General features: G+C 40.2%; 1 long non-coding RNA gene across 1 annotated transcript in view; it reads left to right on the top strand.

Moving 5' to 3' along the window:
- Positions 1-19218, top strand: part of LOC140707478 (uncharacterized) — a 107172-nt gene that overhangs the window by 8843 nt on the left and 79111 nt on the right. The window contains exon 1 of the long non-coding RNA XR_013545557.1: positions 1-19218. This exon is cut by the window's left edge and continues 8843 nt beyond it. This is a non-coding gene — a long non-coding RNA (uncharacterized LOC140707478).

Here is a 19218-nt window from a genome sequence, read left to right as displayed (position 1 = left end):
GGCCGAGGCAGTACTCTCAGATGACCCTATGACAAGTTTACTGTTCAGAAAACCAATTGAGTTTTATAATCTTTATTTTATTAAAGAATAAGCATGTTACTAGATATCAAAGCCAAATTAAACCAAAGCAAATAAACTAGCATTGTGCTGGTTAGTTACAAAGATGTAGTGAGGCAAAGAAAACATGAAAAATAGAAAAGTGTTCAAAAACCTTACAAAAACACAAAAAGCCATTAAAAGAATACAAACAGTTCCAGTCCAGGAAATCATTAGTAAAAACAAAATAATCCCAGTAGGTTATAAAAAGGCTATAGTCCTCAGTGATCCTGTAGAATAAAAATCCCTTAACAAAAGTAAAAATCCATTATATGTCCCATAGTCCTTAGAAAAGAAAAATCCAGTAAATATAGCATAGTCCTTACAACATTACAAGAGCATAGTCCATATGGAGTATTCCAAGAAAAGAAATCCATAAAGAATATTCCATAGGTAACAGTCCATAGAAAATAGTCCATGCATAGTCCTTAGGAAAAAGCCCATAAATCCATAGGTAATCCAGTATAGTAAAGGTTAGTCCCATGTGTCACGAATGACTGAAGGATCGGTCTTGAAAGACAATGTCCATAGGCAAAAAGTTCCTTTTTCAAGAGTAACTGGTAAGGACTTATCGCACCTTCCCACGATGTCATCCAATCAGAGTTCGTTACTAGGCAAACAGTCCTGTTGCACCACATGACTTCTTTCCCATACGCACCAGATGTTATTTGGGTTAACTGTGGTTTATCAAAGAGTCACAACAATTCCCATCTAATCACACTGAGTCCTTTTCTCAGGCTATCAGAATAACATTCTCTCTGCTCGCCTAGAAAACAGCCTGTCAGCATAGCAAAGTTATTTTATACAAAGAAACAAGATGGAACCTCTCTGGCTCATTTCTTAATTACAAAACCCATATGCCTTAAAAGATTTTAACTCAAAATCCCATCTCATCACACTAACTGTTGCTTCCTGTCCCACATATAGATTTCTCAGGAGATAGATAAGGTGGTCAGGCACTCCAATTTCTTTAACAACATGCCATAGTTTGCTGTGGTCCACACAGTCAAAGGCTTTTGTGTAGTCAATGAAGCAGAAGTAGATGTTTTTCTGGAACTCTCTGGCTTTCTCCATTATCCAGCGCATGTTAGCAATTTGGTCCCTACTTCCTGTGCCCCTTTGAAATCCAGCTTGTGCTTCTGGGAGTTCTTGTTCCACATAATGCTGAAGCCTACCTTGTATGATTTTGAGCATAACCTTGCTGGCATGTGAAATGAGTGTAACTGTGCAATAGTTGGAACATCATTTGGCACTGCCCTTTTTTGGGATTGGGATGTAGACTGATCTATTCCAATCCTATGGCTACTGCTGAGTTTTCCAAAGTTGGTAGCATATTGAGTGTAGCACCTTTACAGTGTCAGCTTTTAAGATTTTAAATAGTTCAACTGAAATGCCATCACCTCCACTGACATTGTTGTTAGACAAGCTTTCTAAGGCCCACTTGACTTCACTCTTCAGAATGTCTGGCATAAGCTCTGCAACCGCACTATCTGGGTTGTCCGGGATGTCCAGATCTTTCTGGTATAATTCCTCTGTGTATTCTTGCCACCTCTTCTTGATATCTTCTGCTTCTGTTAGGTCCCTACCATTTTTGTCCTTTATCATGTCCATCTTTGCACAAAAGGTTCCTTTAATATCTCCAATTTTTTTGAACAGGTCTCTGGTTTTTCCCTTTCTATTCTTTTCCTCTCTTTCTTTGCACTGTTCATTTAAGAAGGCCCTCTTGTCTCTCCTTGCTATTTTTTGGAAGTCTGCATTCCATTTTCGGTAACTTTCCCTATCTCCCTTGCCTTTTGTTTCCCTTCTCTTCTCTGCTATTTGTAAGGCCTCGTTGGACAGCTACTTTGCTTTCTTGCATTTCCTTTTATTTGGGATGGTTTTCGTTGCTACCTCCTGTACAGTGTTATGAGCCTCCATCCTTTACTGTGATGTTGAAAGGTCTGCCTTGGATTCATATGGAAATCATTCTATCATTCTTTTTTTAAATATTTATTTTTAACTACTAGGAATAAGGTAGGGAATACAAAAGGTAAAAGGAAGTGGGGGGGAAGGGAAAAATTGAGGATAGGAGAACACAGAATATACAATCATCCAAACTATTCATATTTCAATAACAAATCAACTTTCTGCTTTTTTAAAAAACTATTTGATTACCCTCCAGTTATCAACCTACAGTTATATTTTAGTTTAAACCTAAGTTACTCCAACACTGTGAGGAAACCAAAACCATTTTTAAAAACATCCCATTGTTCTATTGCCTTTTGATTTGGACAATCATTCAGCATGCCTGAAAGAGTAGCCCTTTTGTCGCTTCCCAAATTTTCTCAGTATGCTCCTCTTGTTTCCATAGCTCTGCTTTCTTTCAATTTTTGGAAGAGAAAGATGGATCCAAGACAGTAATCCAATTTTTAACATAACATTTTCTGACTGTAGTGGCTAAATAGCTCACTGGGTAACTCTTTAATCCATCTATGTTTCCTGGTATTTTACTCAATAAAAGCAGTTCTGCAGTTGGTACAATTTCATTTAACTGTTGTTTAACATCTGATAACTTTTCTTTCATCAGATCTTCTATTTGGCTGAGATGCTAATATACATGCTGAAATCCTATTATTATCTTTTGCATGGTAGCCTGCCATTCTTCATCTGATTTTTGTGCCCCTATTCCCAAATTTTGAGATTGGGCAGACAAAGTCCCCAACATTTGATATTTTAATTTTTCAGAGGCCATTTCAATTTTTCCAATGAATAAGGTCTGTATAAATAGTACTATATCCTTGACCAAAGTGGCCAGCCCTCAAATATCTTTCTGAAGTTTCCACTATTTTATCAACAAACCCAACCTACAATCATAAACCTCCCCTAGGTTCTTCCTCCCATCCTTACACAGATATAAGAGTATAAATCAAGTTTTAGCCCAACAATTTAAATTACACCCTTAGCAATATTATGAGAGTCCCACACAGTCCAGCCAAAAAAATCCAGACTAAACAGCAAACACAGGGAGTCACTCTCTATAGTAGATATCCTTATAATCTGCCTGATGTTCTTTCCATTAATCCAAAGATTCAATAAAAGAAAAAAAAACTCCAGTCCTGGTTTTCCTAGCTCCTCAATCTAGCCAACTGCGTCATCTCACTGATGATTGACAGTCCAATTTCTTTCTTCCAAAAGCTTATTCCTTCTTCTCCAAAAACTCAGCAAGGTTCTGTTATCAGAGTCCCACACAGTCTAGGGCATGGGTCAGGGAACAGGGGTAAATTACCCCATTTGGAGTAAAAGTGAAAATCCTGGGGGTAATGAGCAGGCTGCTACCCCCCTCCCTCCCATCCACCCCCACCCTCTGGAGCCAAAGCTTTAATTGAGTTACTTCCTTCGTTGCAGCAGGGAGCTCCTAAGTGCTCCGTTCTGTTAGAGAGTTCGGAGAGATAAGCCTAATTGGATGCAGCTGGGGATTAGCCCCGGGCAATCAGCCAATCCAGGGCTTCTGAATGACTGCCTCCTTCGGAAGTGACTGCAAAGAAGCAGCAGGAGGGAAAGGAGCAAGCAAGGGAAGGAGGGAAGAAAGAAAGGTGCGAGAGACCTAGGACTTTGTCAAGCTTATTTAAATGTACAAAATGGAGGGAAGGAGGTGTGTGTGTGTTTGTGTGTGTGTGTGTGTGAGAGAGAGACTACTCAGAACTGAAAATGAACAGGCAGGCAAGCAAAAGTGAAACTGAATTAAGGGGGGGGAGGGTGGCTTTTTAAGGTACTGTCTAGGTTTATCATCGCTTTCCTCCCAAGAGGCAGGCATTTTTGAATTTTGTGGCTGCTGTCTCCATCTGCAGTGATCATGGAGCCCAAGAAAGTGAAATCTGTTACTGCCTCCATCTCTTCCCCTTCTATTTGCCAGGAGGTAATGGGACCAGTGGCCATGCTCTTCCTTTTTTTGATGTTGAGTTTCAGATTATTTTTTGCACTCTCCTCTTTCACCCTCATTAAGAGGTTCTTTAATTCCTCCTCACTTTCTGCCATGCTTTTGCATAGTCAATGAAGCAGAAGTAGATGTTTTTCTGGAACTCTCTGGCTTCTCCATAATCCAGCGCATGTTAGCAATTTGGTCTCTAGTTCCTCTGCCCCTTCAAAATCCAGCTTGTACTTGTGGGAGTTCTCGGTCCATGTACTGCTGAAGCCTGACTTGGAGGATTTTGAGCATAACCTTGCTAGTGTGTGAAATGAGTGCAATTGTATGGTAGTTAGAGCATTCTTTGTCACTGCCCTTCTTTGGGACTGGGATGTAGACTGATCTTTTCCAATCTTCTGACCACTGCTGAGTTTTCCATTGATGATGATAAAAAAAGCACACTGGTCCTTTGATATTGGGCTGTGGCACCAGGGTGGGTGACATGATCTTTAGCCTGGTTTGTTCCTTTGTGCACACCACACATAGAATGATTAAAGTGGTAGGGAAACACCCCCTCCCAATTCTGCATTGGCTGTCTCTAGAAAGCATGTCATTGCAAAATTTAATGCAACTTGCTAGGCACATTGGACACCTTACTACTCTCTATACCACGCCATGGCTGGAGTGCAATGTGTTCCAGCAAAAATAGTGCACATCTTAATCAAATTTGGTGCATCCTGCTAGTTCGGTACACAGCCTGTGTAGATTCAATGATATTTTTAATTCAAATAATGTATGATTTCCTTCCTTTCGAATCAAGGGGGTAATGTCGGTGTGACGGCCTCCTCTCACGTCACAAAGGAGGTGTCACATCACTCTTATATACACACACTTTGTTCACGCTGCCACCAACCATTCCTTCATCTGAGACTCTTCAGGCAAATAAATGACTTTTAAAATAAAAACTTGTGTTTATTTAGAATAACAGAAGAAATGGTAAATCACTGTATCAACGAAATAATAAGGCAATCAATATAAAGTATCACACACACACTCTCTTTCAGACCTTCTCTCAAAATATAGCACAGTACTACACAACGGGTATAAGCCCTAACTCCCTAAGTCCCTAACCAGACCCTAACCAAGTCCCTATCTAAATCCTATCTTAGACCCTATCTGACTCACACCTCATTCACTCCCCCCTTAAATACCATGGCTCCACCCTCTGAAGTCCCACCTCCTGTCATGCTATAGGCAGATGAACTCTAGCCACAGCAATGACAGGCAGATGACATCATCGCTACCGTCACATTACCTCCCCCCTTATAAAAGTTGTTTTGTGGGGGGAAAGCTAAGGTGCTTTTCACCCCAAAACAACTGCACATCAAATAAAACAATGCATACCCCAATACAACACTTAGCACAACCATATAACACTTTTATGCATAACCATATCTTTTCAAATATACTTACTTTCTAAACAAGCAATTGCATAAGTATATACACAGATAATAATGCAACAACAATAACACTTTTTTATAACTTTTACACATAGTTATATTTTAAGAGTCCATGTTTGTTCAGCCGTCGTCGTCAGGTCTTTGGGATAAGGTGTCGGCAACATAGTTCATTGTCCCTTTGACAACCTTACCCTCCAAGTCATAGTCCCACCTCATTAGTTCACTGTTCTGGGCTTTCATAGTCTTTAGCCATATAAAAGGTGAGTAGTCCGTGCACCAAATGAAGTGTCTTTTCCTGCTGTAGGCCTTCACTTTCTGGATCATGGAAACGATGGCCCAACACTCTTTTCCGATGGTCGACAGGTGCTTTTCTTTCTTTCGAAGTTTCCGGATCAGGTAGGACACAGGATGCTGGTCTCCGTTGTCATCACACTGGTACAGCACGGCTCCTACCATGGCCTTCGAAGTATTGGTGAAGACGATGAATTCTTCATTTAAGTCTGGAGCATGCAACACAGGGTGGTTGGTAAATGCTTCTTTTAACTTTCCAAAAGCCACCTTGCAGTCATGGGACCATGGAACGAAGTCATTGCTCCTTTTCTTCATCAGCTCTGTGTCAACTCGATGTAACACTACCTTGGCTGCATCAGACTTGCTGGAGAAAACCTGGTGATACTTATTAACCAATGTTAGATCACTCTGTTGTTCTATGAATAGAGCAGGGCTTGTAAGCAGCCCCTTATCTCCAAAGAGATTTACGGGGGTGCCGGAGACTGGGATGAGTCCGAAATTCAGACAAACCTCTGACTGCTGAGCAGAGCCACTTAGGTCTCAGCCAGGTCCTGTCTAAACTTCTTCCTCAAAAGCCAATCTCCTTTATTAAGAAAGCAACACACACAGACAAATCCATGAGTTATACTCAGAATAATCTGGCTCTAAATCTTTGGTAGCAAACACACATGGCCAATTAGACATTCAGCTAGTCTGTACAAGAACCAATGCATGCAGATCAAAACATTACTGCTTTATTGAAAAGAATTGCTTTAGAAAAGGTTTCAGTTGATAGTAAAATAGTTCAGTAGGTACATTTTCATATCAAGACAAACGGAATACTCCCCTCCTCACTCCAGCTGGAAAAATAAAGAAATAGAAGTATGCTAACTAATAAAAAGCATAACACAGTCCATCTCACGTGTCTTGGGTCTTCATAGGCTGATTCTAGATGAAATCCAGTTGACTTCCATCAGTCCATGGTAGGAAAAATAGTCCATAGCAAAGCTACAAACCATTATGGGAAAAAGCATGTGTCTGACCTTTCTCAGTCCAACTCCATCTTTTTCCAACTCCTCACCAACTTCCTTCTTCTTCCCAGAATTCTCCATAAGGAACACCCCCTCCTGGGTCTTGTTGTCCCGCCTAACTTTCTCATGGAGCTTCAGTTGTTATCATACTTTGTAGCAGAATTATTTTGACTACGAAAGTCTCTGCTCTCTGCTCATCTTAGCAACGAGATAACCAGAGAGCGAAGCTTCTCTGAAACAGCATGAAAAACTTTCCTACTACAGAGCAGACTTTGAATCAAGATGGATTCTATTGGGACAATCTTAGGACTACATATCCCATTCTAATACACATAAAAACACAAATCATCACAGGGCTGATCTGCACCTCCTCTGAGATGAACTTTTGCTGACCCCTCCCTTTCCAGGAAAGTAACTCATGTTCTCCTTTATCAGCTGCTTTCCTTTCAAACAGCACATTTTTTCTTCACTACAAGAAGGCTTAAGGGCATTTACATGAACAACCCTAGCCTTTTTGTCATACCCCAGTTTCTGTTTGACTTTTTGTGGTTTTAGATTCTCAGCAGCCAAATCTAGATTTCTTTCGAGGCTGTTTACCACAGATTCTACACATGTGACCACATTTTGGGGGTCTTCTTTAACAATCTGTTCCCAATTTTGCTTAATGAGATCAAGCGGACCCCTCACATGTCTCTCAAATAATAGCTCAAAAGGGCTGAAACAAGTACTCTCTTGTGGGACTGATCTGTAGGCATATAAAAGTAACTGTGGGTTTTGGTCCCAGTTATTAGGGTTCTCAGTTAAATAGACTTTAATCATCCTCATGATGGTTCCATTGAATCTCTCTGCCAACCCATCACTTTCTGGATGATAGGGAGAATTCTCTAAGTGTTTTACTCCACAAATCTGCCACAATCTCTTCATAAGTTTGGAAGTAAATGATGTTCCTAAATCTGTTATAATCTCTGAAGGAAAACCCATCCTACTCATATAGTTCACCAGGGCATCAGCTACAGTATGGGTCTCAATGTTTCTTAAAGGAATTGCTTCAGGGTATCTCGTGGCATGATCTATAATGGTAAGAATAAATCTGTTCCCTCTCTTCGTGACTGTGGGTAATGGTCCTATAATGTCTACTCCTAAATGTTTAAAAGGTGTTGAAATTACTGGTAAAGGACACAGCTTTGCTTTAGCCTTGTCGCGGTTATGACCCAGTTTCTAGCATACATCACATCTCTGACAGAAAATTCTAATCTGTTTTCCAATTTCAGGCCAATAAAAATTCTGGGTTATTCTCTGTTTGGTTTTATTTATACCTAAATGTGCTGCGAATATGTCTGCATGTCCCTTTTCCAGAATCATTGGACGGTATTTATCTGGTACAAGCAATTGGCTTCTAACCTCAGGTCCCCCTTTTGAAATATTTATCAGTTTTTCTCTTTATAGCAACCCGTGTTTGATAATGAAACGTTCAGGACATTCAAGGGATAATTCTTTGTCAGCCACTTTTTCAAAGCAAACTTTTAAAGTGGGGTCTGCTAGTTGCTCTTTGGCAAATATATTTTTCTGAGGTATTTCTAGAGAAAATGCCTGAGCTTGGGGTATATTTCCCTCTCTCTCTTGAAAATCAGTAACATTTCCTGCTGCCTCAGTTTGTTCTGGTTGTGATCGTGTAATTACCAAGGCACTCTTGACATGTTTTGAGAGATCTGTGCCTATAAGAACTGCTGCAGGAATTTGTGATGAAACTCCAACGCGCCAATTACCTCGCCATCCCTGATAACTAACTAAAACTTCAGCCACAGGCAAAATCACTATCTCCTTCCCAATTCCTTTGATTGTCATGTGCTGGTTAGGAATCAAATATTTCTGAGGTACGATATCAGAGTGACAGATGGTAACCTGGGAGCAAGTGTCTCTCAATGCTAAATAGTTGTTTTCAAATATTTTTATATTGTCACCAGCTGATTCAAATAATTGAGAATCAGTTCTAAAACATAAGCAGTGTCTAATCTCAGCAATAGGAATATTTTCATCATAGCTTGAGATTTTCCCTCTAAATGTATCAATTTTAGAGAGCTCAGCTGCCTCTGCTTTCGTTTCCGTGGCTACAGGGTCTTCTCTAGGGGGAGTCATCTGGCTGTTCTGAATGCAATACACAGACTTAGCCTCTTTTAAATTCACTTTCTGAGGTAAAGTTTCTTTGTTTTGTTTTAAGACACTGGGAAGAAATATGGCCCCTCTCTTGTCAGTTGAAGCAAATTTTTTCTCCCCATGAGCTTTTTCCAGCAAATCTTTCTAATTTTTCTTTTCCCTCCAAAATCTGGCTCTTGGCTTGGCCCTGTTCTGAAGGCTTTTCACCAAAATGGCCGCCCACTTTCTGCTGGCTCTGAACTAGCCCTTTGGAATACTTAGGGTAGTGTTCCCATGTCTTCCTCATGTTTTTTTCTCTCAGAATACAGAGGCCCTCTTATTTGAGAAATAAAATCAGCAATCTGAGCTGTCTGTTTAACATCTGAAGGTTTCTTTTCTTGTACCAAATATTTAATTTCACCATGGAGTAAGGAATAGAACTGTTCTAATCCTATAATATCTTTTAATTGTTGAAATGTCTGTACATCCTCCTGTGCTAACCACTTGTTCAAACATTTTACTAAATTGAAACCAAGCTGTGTGTAAGATTCATCTGATTTCTTTGACAGTTTTCTGAATATCTGTCTCAGGTGTTCTGCATTTATGCCAAATCTAGCAAAAACCATCTTTTTATATTCTGAGTAATCTTTACTTATTTCGATTGGCATATCAGCGTAAACTTCAGCCATTTTCCCACTATTAGAGACCTTAAAATTATCATTTTCTCTGACTCTTTGACAGAGAAATCTGCACATGTTCTTTCAAAAAGTGTCGAATGATTCTGGACAGTCTTTATAAGAAGGGAATTTCTTTAAATCTTCTTTTGACAACTGTCCCTTCCTCAGAGTTAGAATTTCTGTTGTTGTTGCTATTGTTCTGGTTCATTAATTCCAGCCTCCTAATCTCAAAAGACATACGCTATTTCTCCATTTCAAATTGCCTCTCTCTTTCCTCCTTCTCTAGCGCAATTTTCTCTCTTTCTAATCGCTGTGATGAGATGGGTTTTTGAGTTAAAATCTTTTAAGGCATATGGGTTTTGTAATTAAGAAATGAGCCAGAGAGGTTCCATCTTGTTTCTTTGTATAAAGTATCTTTGCTATGCTGACAAGTTGTTTTCTAGGCGAGCAGAGAGAATGTTATTCTGAAAGCCTGAGAAAGGACTCAGTGTGATTAGATAGATGGGAATTGTTGTGACTCTTTGATAAACCACAGAAAACCCAAATAACATCTGGTGTGGTATGGGAAAGAAGTCATGTGATGCAACAGGACTGTTGGCCTAGTAACGAACTCTGATTGGATGACATCGTGGGAAGGTGCGATGAGCCCTTGCCAGTTACTCTTGAAAAAGGAACTTTTTGCCTATGGACATTGTCTTTCCAAGACCGACCTTTCAGTCATTCGTGACCTATTCTTCAGCCATTTGGGACTCACCCTAACGTCTTTCGAGACGGACTGGTGGCCTACCTACATGGACTGGTTCCTATGCTTTGCTGGATTACTTTTGGACTTATGGGATTTTTCCTAAGGACTATGCATGGACTATTTTCTATGGACTGTTCTATGGAATATTCTTTATGGACTTCTTTTCTTGGAATACTCCATATGGACTATGCTCTTGTAATGTTGTAAGGACTATGGTATATTTACTGGATTTTTCTTTTCTGACTATGGGACATATAATGGATTTTTACTTTTGTTTAGGGGTTTTTATTCTATAGGATCATTGAGGACTATAGCCTTTTTATAACCTATTTGGATTATTTTGTTTTTACTAATGAATTACTGGAGTGGAACTGTTTTTATTCTTTTTAATGGCTTTTTGTGTTTTTGTAAGGTTTTTGAACTCTTTTATATTTTTCATGTTTTCTTTGCCTCACTACATCTGTGTAACTAAACAGCACAATGCTAGTTTATTTGTTTTGGTTTAATTTGGCTTTGATACCTAGTAACATGCTTTTTCTTTAATAAAATAAAGATTATAAAACTCATTTGGTTTCCTGAACAGTACACTTGCCATAGGGTCATCTGAGAGTGCTGCCTCGGCCTAGCTTACTTAGAGTCCTGTCAGTGGTGCAAGTTAAGTCTAAGGACTACAAAGCCCACTTGACCTTTTCACAATAATATCTGAGAGTACCAGGGTGTTCTTATGTGGGCAGACCTGCAAGAAGGAGTGTTGTATCAAGGCTAGCTGAATTTGGACTCATTCAGCCCATTTTAGCATGTGCAAACTCCTGATTGCTCTCTGTCCAAGCTTACACGTGTGTTTTCGAACCCATGTTAGCCGACATGGTGGCAGCTGCGCGATGGACCACGTGCTGGGTTTTGTAGTACCTCAGGATGACCAATCTTTGTTCTATCTAGCAGCTTGAGTGACTCTGATCCACAAGCTAAGTTTTGATTGCAGTGGGACACTGAGGCTTCAAGGAGCTAAGTGCTTCCCTGAGGTGAACAGTAGATTCCTAGGAAACGCTGTTTGCCAGCAATTAGGCTGTGGTGAGAGGTGTTAAATCTTCAGGCTGTGGTAATGTGTGTTAGAATCTGGGGTGCTCTTTTAAGAAAGAGATTCCCAGTGGGACAAGCAAACTGTTAGGAAACAATTGGATTTAATCAGTAGGCATGTGCAGGTTGTTACAACGTAGTGAAGAAATTCCAAGATGCATGTCCTTTATTTTTAGAGTGCTTGCACTCTGTAATAGCACCCAAGTTGAGCAGGTCATTTCACAATCTTAGGATTGCATAAATGACTCTGGCTACTTTGTCCTGGTTACCTTGTTCAGCTTGTTTTGGCCTAAGTGTACTCCTATAATCTTAGGATTTGCCGGAGTACCTAGCTGCATCTGGCTTGGCCTAGAGTCATGCCCTATGACCTTAGGATATCTATCTGCACCCAACTCAGTCATTGATCATCTCTGTAACTTTAGGGTTCACAGAGTGATCACAGTTTTTCTTTTCTCTTCCTTTTGGATTTTTCAGTATTTTGGTTTGGCAGCTGTCTGTCCTCTCACAGATCTTAGGGTCACAGAGTGACAGCAGTTGGTCAAAGGTGCAGAGGAGATTTTTAAATTTTTTCTCTCTTTTTTTGGAGTTTTGTTTGTTTTATCGCTGACCTAGCCTAGGCTAGATTGCCAGCAGAAGATGGGGGAGCAAAAACAGTCGGCAACTGTGGACAGAATCTTGGAAGTGGCTACGGGATTTTTCGAGCAAGCCAAGCAGAAAATTAGGGAAAGAGATTCCCTTATAGAAAATCTGTACCATGAAAACATCCTTTTAAAACGTTTTCTTAGCACAGAACCTGGCTTGATGCAAAAGTTTTTCTAAGCTCAGCAGGGTTCCTTTGGGGATTACTGCAACGAGACGCTCCAAACAATTGGGAGCGATCCTGAGATGCAAGATGCTTGTGTGGAAAGAGTTAACGGGGCCCAGTGGAATTCTAATGAGCATTCCAGAGAAGACAGCGATTCATCGCCCGTTCAAACAGAGGATTCACCGCCCGTCCAAACAGAGGATTCACAGGCCCTGGAGCCACGCGCAGAGAAAGGAATGCAGGAGAAAGTTCGCCGAGAAGCTGTTTCTTTGAGGGAATTAGCATCGGACGACGCAAGGGAAAACTGCAGTGCTCCAGAGAATTTCAGTGCATTGGGATTCAGCTCAGCACCAACCTCAGCTCTTTTCCAGAGCACAGGACAGGTGAGAAGTTCTGAAATAATTCGGGATGAGTCTATGGGTTTGCCAGAAGAAGGAGAGCAAGGGATTTTCCAAAGCAATAAAGCAATTGCTGGGACTGAGAGGCCTCACATCAGCTTAGAAGCAACAGTAGTTCATGGGGGAGTGAAATACCGAGATGATGAAATAGAGACTCAGCTTAATTCTTTGCTAGGACTTGTGTCAGCAGATTTTGATGCATGTCAGATCTCAAATAACCCTCCTTCTCTTAGCCCAGAGGGAACAGCGAAATCAGACACTGGAGGTTTGGCAGGGACCCCATGTACTTCATGGCAGTTGGGGAGTAATGAGTGTTACCAAGGGGGTGGCCTACTTAGCGTACCGGAGCAGTCTGTTGAGAAAGCTGGAGGAGTGAAGGTTTTCTCAGAGTCTTTGCCAAGTGCCATAGGAGGTGATAGTGGAGTGGTTTTGCAGCATGGACTTTCACATTGTTTCAGTAGTACAAGTGAATATGGAACTGATCCTGTAAACTTGCTTAAAGATACAAGGCTGCATTTGAACCTGTCAGATTGTGAGACTGTTTCTAACACAACCAATGTAGGGGGAAGCGCTAACTTTTTGGGATTACAAAGTACTGATGTTTCTCCAAAGACTGAAATCATATCTGGAAACTTTGGCCCAGTACCACAGTTAATCTTCTCAGAAAGATCTTTAGAAAGAAAGGCAGAGGTTTGGGACCATACTTATTTTCAACAGCCTATTTTCCAAGGAAGTGGTGAGAATGCTGATACTGTTTCTGAGGCCATGCAGAGTACTCCCGAGGGAACTTTGATGCAACAGTGGCCTCTTGAGACCAAACCTGATAGCACAGTTAATTCAGAAAGAACACCAGCAATTCGGGTTTACAAGTGCATTGCATTTCTTGACCCAGAGATTCCTGACATTACACCTGTGGTAACAGAGGTAGACCAAGAGAATAATGAGCAAGGTGGAGGAAGTGATGAGGAGGTAGATACTGGAATTGAAGGCATTGATCAATTGAGCCCAGAACAGGTATTGGAGTCTGTGTTAGCTAATCACCAAAACGTTTTCTCTAATTCACCTGGAGAGTATAATGTGGTGAAACATTCCATTACAGTCAATGATGGTTTGACAGCTGTATTCAATACTATTTCAATTTGTCAAGGCGAACAGGATGCTAATCCTAAAGTGGAATTGGATTTTAGCCAGTTAAATAAGTTCCCGGAGACTGAAACAATCCCTACAATCAATGTTGACACGTCATTTGAAATTGTTGCAAACGCTGAATATATTTCTGTGATTGGAATAAAAGGAGGGCTTTATCAGATTTTAATTAAAGAGGAACATCGCCCTTATACATCATTTACTTGCCCTCAGGGAATTTACCAACTCAGAAAACTAGCACCTGGAATGAAAAATACCTATGTTACTTTTCAGAAATTGGTTGATGAATTGTTTGGTGATTTATATTATGTGATTGGCTATGTAGGCAACCTTGTAATTTACAGCCCTGATCCAATTCAAGCAGACCAAAATGCTTTGACATTCTTAGAGAAGCACAGACATCGAAGCCCAAGATTAATGCAGTGGTATTTCAGATTGCAAAAATATGATTTTGATGTTGAACATCTACCTAGAAAGGAGGCCTTGATTGCCCATTGTTTATCGAGAATGTTTAGTGCAGATGCAAGGGGAGAAAATGGCTAGAATTGTTAAAGCTCTGATGTTTAATTTTCTTGGTATTCTGTATGACAATGTTCCTGAGCATACATAGAGTGTTTTATCCATTATTACTTCATATCAGTATATTGGTTTGTCAAGTTATTATGATGTTAACCCTAGTTTCACTATTTTACTGTTTGATGACTAGAGTATTATCTGAGCATATGCAGAGTGATGTATTTGATTAAGTATACTAACATGTTTGTTCTTCTGTTTTTCAGACTAGTAGAAGTGTCTAAGGCCAATTTCTCTCATGTATGGTAAATACTGTAATTATAATAGTTCTCATGTATCAATTGTTTTGCTATTTTAGAATCATATTTGAAATGTATTACTTTATGCTCATGTTAATATCTTTCTCTATTTTGTTACTGCTTAATTATGACATCTCATCTTATTCAGTTATCAAAATTAAAACTTAAATTGTTTGGGAATTTTGTTAATCTTCCGGGGGCTTGTGATGAGATGGGTTTTTGAGTTAAAATCTTTTAAGGCATATGGGTTTTGTAATTAAGAAATGAGCCAGAGAGGTTCCGTTTTGTTTCTTTGTATAAAGTATCTTTGCTATGCTGACAAGTTGTTTTCTAGGCAAGCAGAGAGAATGTTATTCTGAGAGCCTGAGAAAGGACTCTGTGTGATTAGATAGATGGGAATTGTTGTGACTCTTTGATAAACCACAGTAAACCCAAATAACATCTGGTGCGTATGAGAAAGAAGTCATGTGGTGCAACAGGACTGTTTGCCTAGTAACGAACTCTGATTGGATGACATCGTGGGAAGGTGCATTAAGCCCTTGCCAGTTACTCTTGAAAAAGGAACTTTTTGCCTATGGACATGGTCTTTCCAAGACCGACCTTTCAGTGATTCGTGACCTACTCTTCAGCCATTTGGGGACTCACCCTAATGTCTTTCGAGACAGGCTGGTGGCCAACCTACATGGACTGGTTCCTATGCTTTGCTGGATTACTTTTGGACTTATGGGATTTTTCCTAAGGACTGTGCATGGACTATTTTCTATGGACTGTTCTATGGAATATTCTTTATGGACTTCTTTTCTTGGAATACTCCATATGGACTATGCTCTTGTAATGTTGTAAGGACTATGGTATATTTACTGGATTTTTCTTTACTAAGGACTATGGGACATATAATGGATTTTTACTTTTGTTTAGGGGTTTTTATTCTATAGGATCACTGAGGACTATAGCCTTTTTATAACCTACTTGGATTATTTTGTTTTTACTAATGATTTCCTGGACTGAAACTGTTTTTATTCTTTTTAATGGCTTTTTGTGTTTTTTGTAAGGTTTTTGAATACTTTTCTATTTTTCATGTTTTCTTTGCCTCACTACATCTTTGTAACTAAACAGCACAATGCTAGTTTATTTGTTTTGGTTTAATTCGGCTTTGATACTTAGTAACATGCTTTTTCTTTAATAAAATAAAGATTATAAAACTCATTTGGTTTCCTGAACAGTACACTTGTCATAGGGTCATCTGAGAGTGCTGCCTCGGCCTAGCTTACTTAGAGTCCTGTCAGTGGTGCAAGTTAAGTCTAAGGACTACAAAGCCCACTTGACCTTTTCACAATAATATCTGAGAGTACCAGGGTGTTCTTATGTGGGCAGACCTGCGAGAAGGAGTGTTGTATCAAGGCTAGCTGAGATTGGACTCACTCAGCCCATTTTAGCATGTGCAAACTCCTGATTGCTCTCTGTCCAAGCTTACACGTGTGTTTTCGAACCCGTATTTGCGACAAGAATGTCAAAGCATTTTTGTCTGCTTGAATAACCACTTTCTGTGTACATCCATGTATTCTGAAAACATGAAGAGCCCACAAAATTGAATATGCATTTCCCTCCTAGGAGTTATACTTCCTCTTTTTTTCCTTCAACTTTCTGGCCACATAAGCTAAGGGGTGTAAAAAATTAGTGTCATCTGGTTGAAGCAAAATCGCGCTCAAACCACGTTCTGAAAAAGCAGTTTGAATGATCATGGGTTTAGCAAAATTAGCTGATTGCAAGATTGGTTCTGTTATAAGTAACATTTTTAAACACTCAAAAGACTGGTTGCATTCTCGTGTCCACTGCATTGCAACAGATCTTGCTTTCCTTATCAATTTCTTTAGAGGTGACACCAAATCTCTATAACCATTAATGCATTCTTGGAAATGGTCAACTAATCTTAAAAATACCAACATCTGTTCTCTTTCTGTAGGAACAGGCCAATCATTTATGGCTTTCACTTGAAAATACTCAGGTAAAGGACAATTTTTTCCAATCAAATATTTTAAATAGGACACCTTCCCCTCAAACCAAACACAATGATCCATTTGCACTTTCAATCCTGCGCTCCTCAATCTGCAAAGTACCGTTTCTATATGTTTTACATGTAACATTGGATCAGGGCTGCAAATTACAAGGTTGTCTACATAGCCAATCACGTAATATAAATCACCAAACAATTCATCAACCAATTTCTGAAAAGTAAAATAGGTATTTTTCATTCCAGGTGCTAGTTTTCTGAGTTGGTAAATTCCCTGAGGGCAAGTAAATGATGTATAAGGGCGATGTTCCTCTTTAATTAAAATCTGATAAAGCCCTCCTTTTATTCCAATCACAGAAATGTATTCAGCGTTTGCAACAATTTCTACCAACGTGTCAACATTGATTGTAGGAATAGTCTCTGTCTCAGTGAACTTATTTAATTGGCTAAAATCTAATTCCACTTTCAGACCATCCTGTTTGTCTTGACACATTGAAATAGTATTGAACACAGCTGTTCTACATGGTTCAATCACTCCTTGTGAAATAAGACTTTCAACAGTTCCAGACACTAAATTGCCCTTAGTCCCTTCTAGGTCCATAGGAACAGAAACAGCAGTCAAACCATCCTTGACTGTAATAAAATGTTTCACCACATTAGTTTCTCCCGGTGAATTCGAGAAGACGTTTTGGTGATTAGCTAACACAGACTCCAATATCTGTCCTGGGCTAAATTGATCAATGCCTTCACCCTTGAATACCTGTATTGCTGAATTAGCTGTGCTATCAGGTTTGGTCACAAGAGGCCGCTGTTGCATCCAAGTTCCCTCGGTAGTACTCTGCATAGCCTCAGAAACAGTATCAGCATTCTCACCACTTCCTTGGAAAATAGGCTGTTGAAAATAAGAATGGTCCCAAACCTCTGACTTTCTTTTTAAAGATCTTTCTGAGAAGATTAACTGTGGTACTGGGCCAAAGCTTCCAGATATGATTTCAGTCTCTGGAGAAACATCAGTACTTTGTAATCCCAAAAAGTTAGTGCTTCCCCCTACATTGGTTGTGTTAGAAACAGTCTCACCATCTGACAGGTTCAAATGCAGCTTTCTATCTTTAATCAAGTTTACAGGATCAGTTCCACAGTCACTTGTACTACTGAAACAATGTGAAAGTCCATGCTGCAAAACCGCTCCACTATCAACTACTAAGGCACTTGGCGATGACTCTGAGAAAACCTTCACTCCTCCAGCCTTCTCAACAGACTGCTCCGGTACGCTGAGTAGGCCACCCCCCTGGAAAATCTCATTACTCCCCAACTGCCATGAAGTACATGGGGTCCCTGCCAACCTAACAGTGTCTGATTTCACTGTTCCCTCTGGGCTAAGAGAAGAGGGGTTGTTTGAGATCTGACATGCATCAAGATCTGCTGACACAAGTCCTAGCAAAGAATTAAGCTGAGTCCCCATATCATAATCCTGCTGGTATCTTACTCCCCCTGGAACTGCAGTTGCTCCTAAGCTGATGTGAGGGCTCTCAGTCCCAGCAATTGCTTGATTGCTTTGAAAAATCCCTTGCTCTCTCTCTTCTGGCAAACCCATAGTCTCATCCCGAATTATTTCAGAACTTCTCACCTGTCCTGTGCTCTGAAAAAGAGCTGAGGTTGGTGCTGAGCTGAATCCCAATGCACTGAAATTCTCTGGAGCACTGCAGTTTTCCCTTGCGTCGTCCAATGCTAATTCCCCCAAGGAAACAGCTTCTCGGCGAACTTTCTCCTGCATTCCTTTCTCTGCGCGCGGCTCCAGGGCCTGTGAATCCTTTGTCTGGACGGGCGATAAATCGCTGTCTCCTCTGAAATGTTCCTTAGAATTCCACTGGGCCTCATTAACTCTTTCCACACAAGCATCTTGCATCTCAGGATCACTCCCAATTGTTTGGAGCGTCTCCTTGCAGTAATCCCCAAAGGAACCCTGCTGAGCTTGGAAAAACCTTTGCATCAAGCCAGGTTCTGTGCTTAAAAAACGTTTTAAAAGTATGTTTTCATGGTACAGATGTTCTATAATAGAATCTCTTTCCCTAATTTTCTGCTTGGCTTGCTCGAAAAACCCCGAAGCCACTTCCAAGATTCTGTCCACGGTTGCTGACTGTTTTTGCTCCCCCATCTTCTGCTGGCAATCTAGCCTTGGCTAGGTCAGCAATAAAAACAAACAAAACTCCAAGAAAGAAAGAAAAATTTAAAAATCTCGTCTGCACCTTCGACCAACTGCTGTCACTCTGCTATCCTAAGATATGCAAAGGGGACAGACAGATGCCAAAACCAAAATATAATTAAAAATCTTCTCTGCACCTTTGACCAACTGCTGTCACTCTGCTATCCTGAGATAGGAGAGAGAACAAACAGCTGCCAAAACAAAATAAAATTAAAAATCTCCTCTGCACCTTCGACCAACTGCTGTCACTCTGCTATCCTAAGATAGGCGAGAGGACAAACAGCTGCCAAACCAAAATACTGAAAAATCCAAAAGGAAGAGAAAAGAAAACTGTGATCACTCTGTGAACCCTAAAGTTACAGAGATGATCAATGACTGAGTTGGGTGCAGATAGATACCCCTAGGGCCAGGTCATCCCGACAGATGCTGAGATCATAGGGCATGACTCTAGGCCAAGCCAGATGCAGCTAG

This window comes from Pogona vitticeps, chromosome 5 (assembly GCF_051106095.1).
Source record: "Pogona vitticeps strain Pit_001003342236 chromosome 5, PviZW2.1, whole genome shotgun sequence".
Classification (NCBI taxonomy): Eukaryota; Metazoa; Chordata; class Lepidosauria; order Squamata; family Agamidae; genus Pogona; species Pogona vitticeps.
This window is presented reverse-complemented; position numbering and strand designations above follow the sequence as displayed.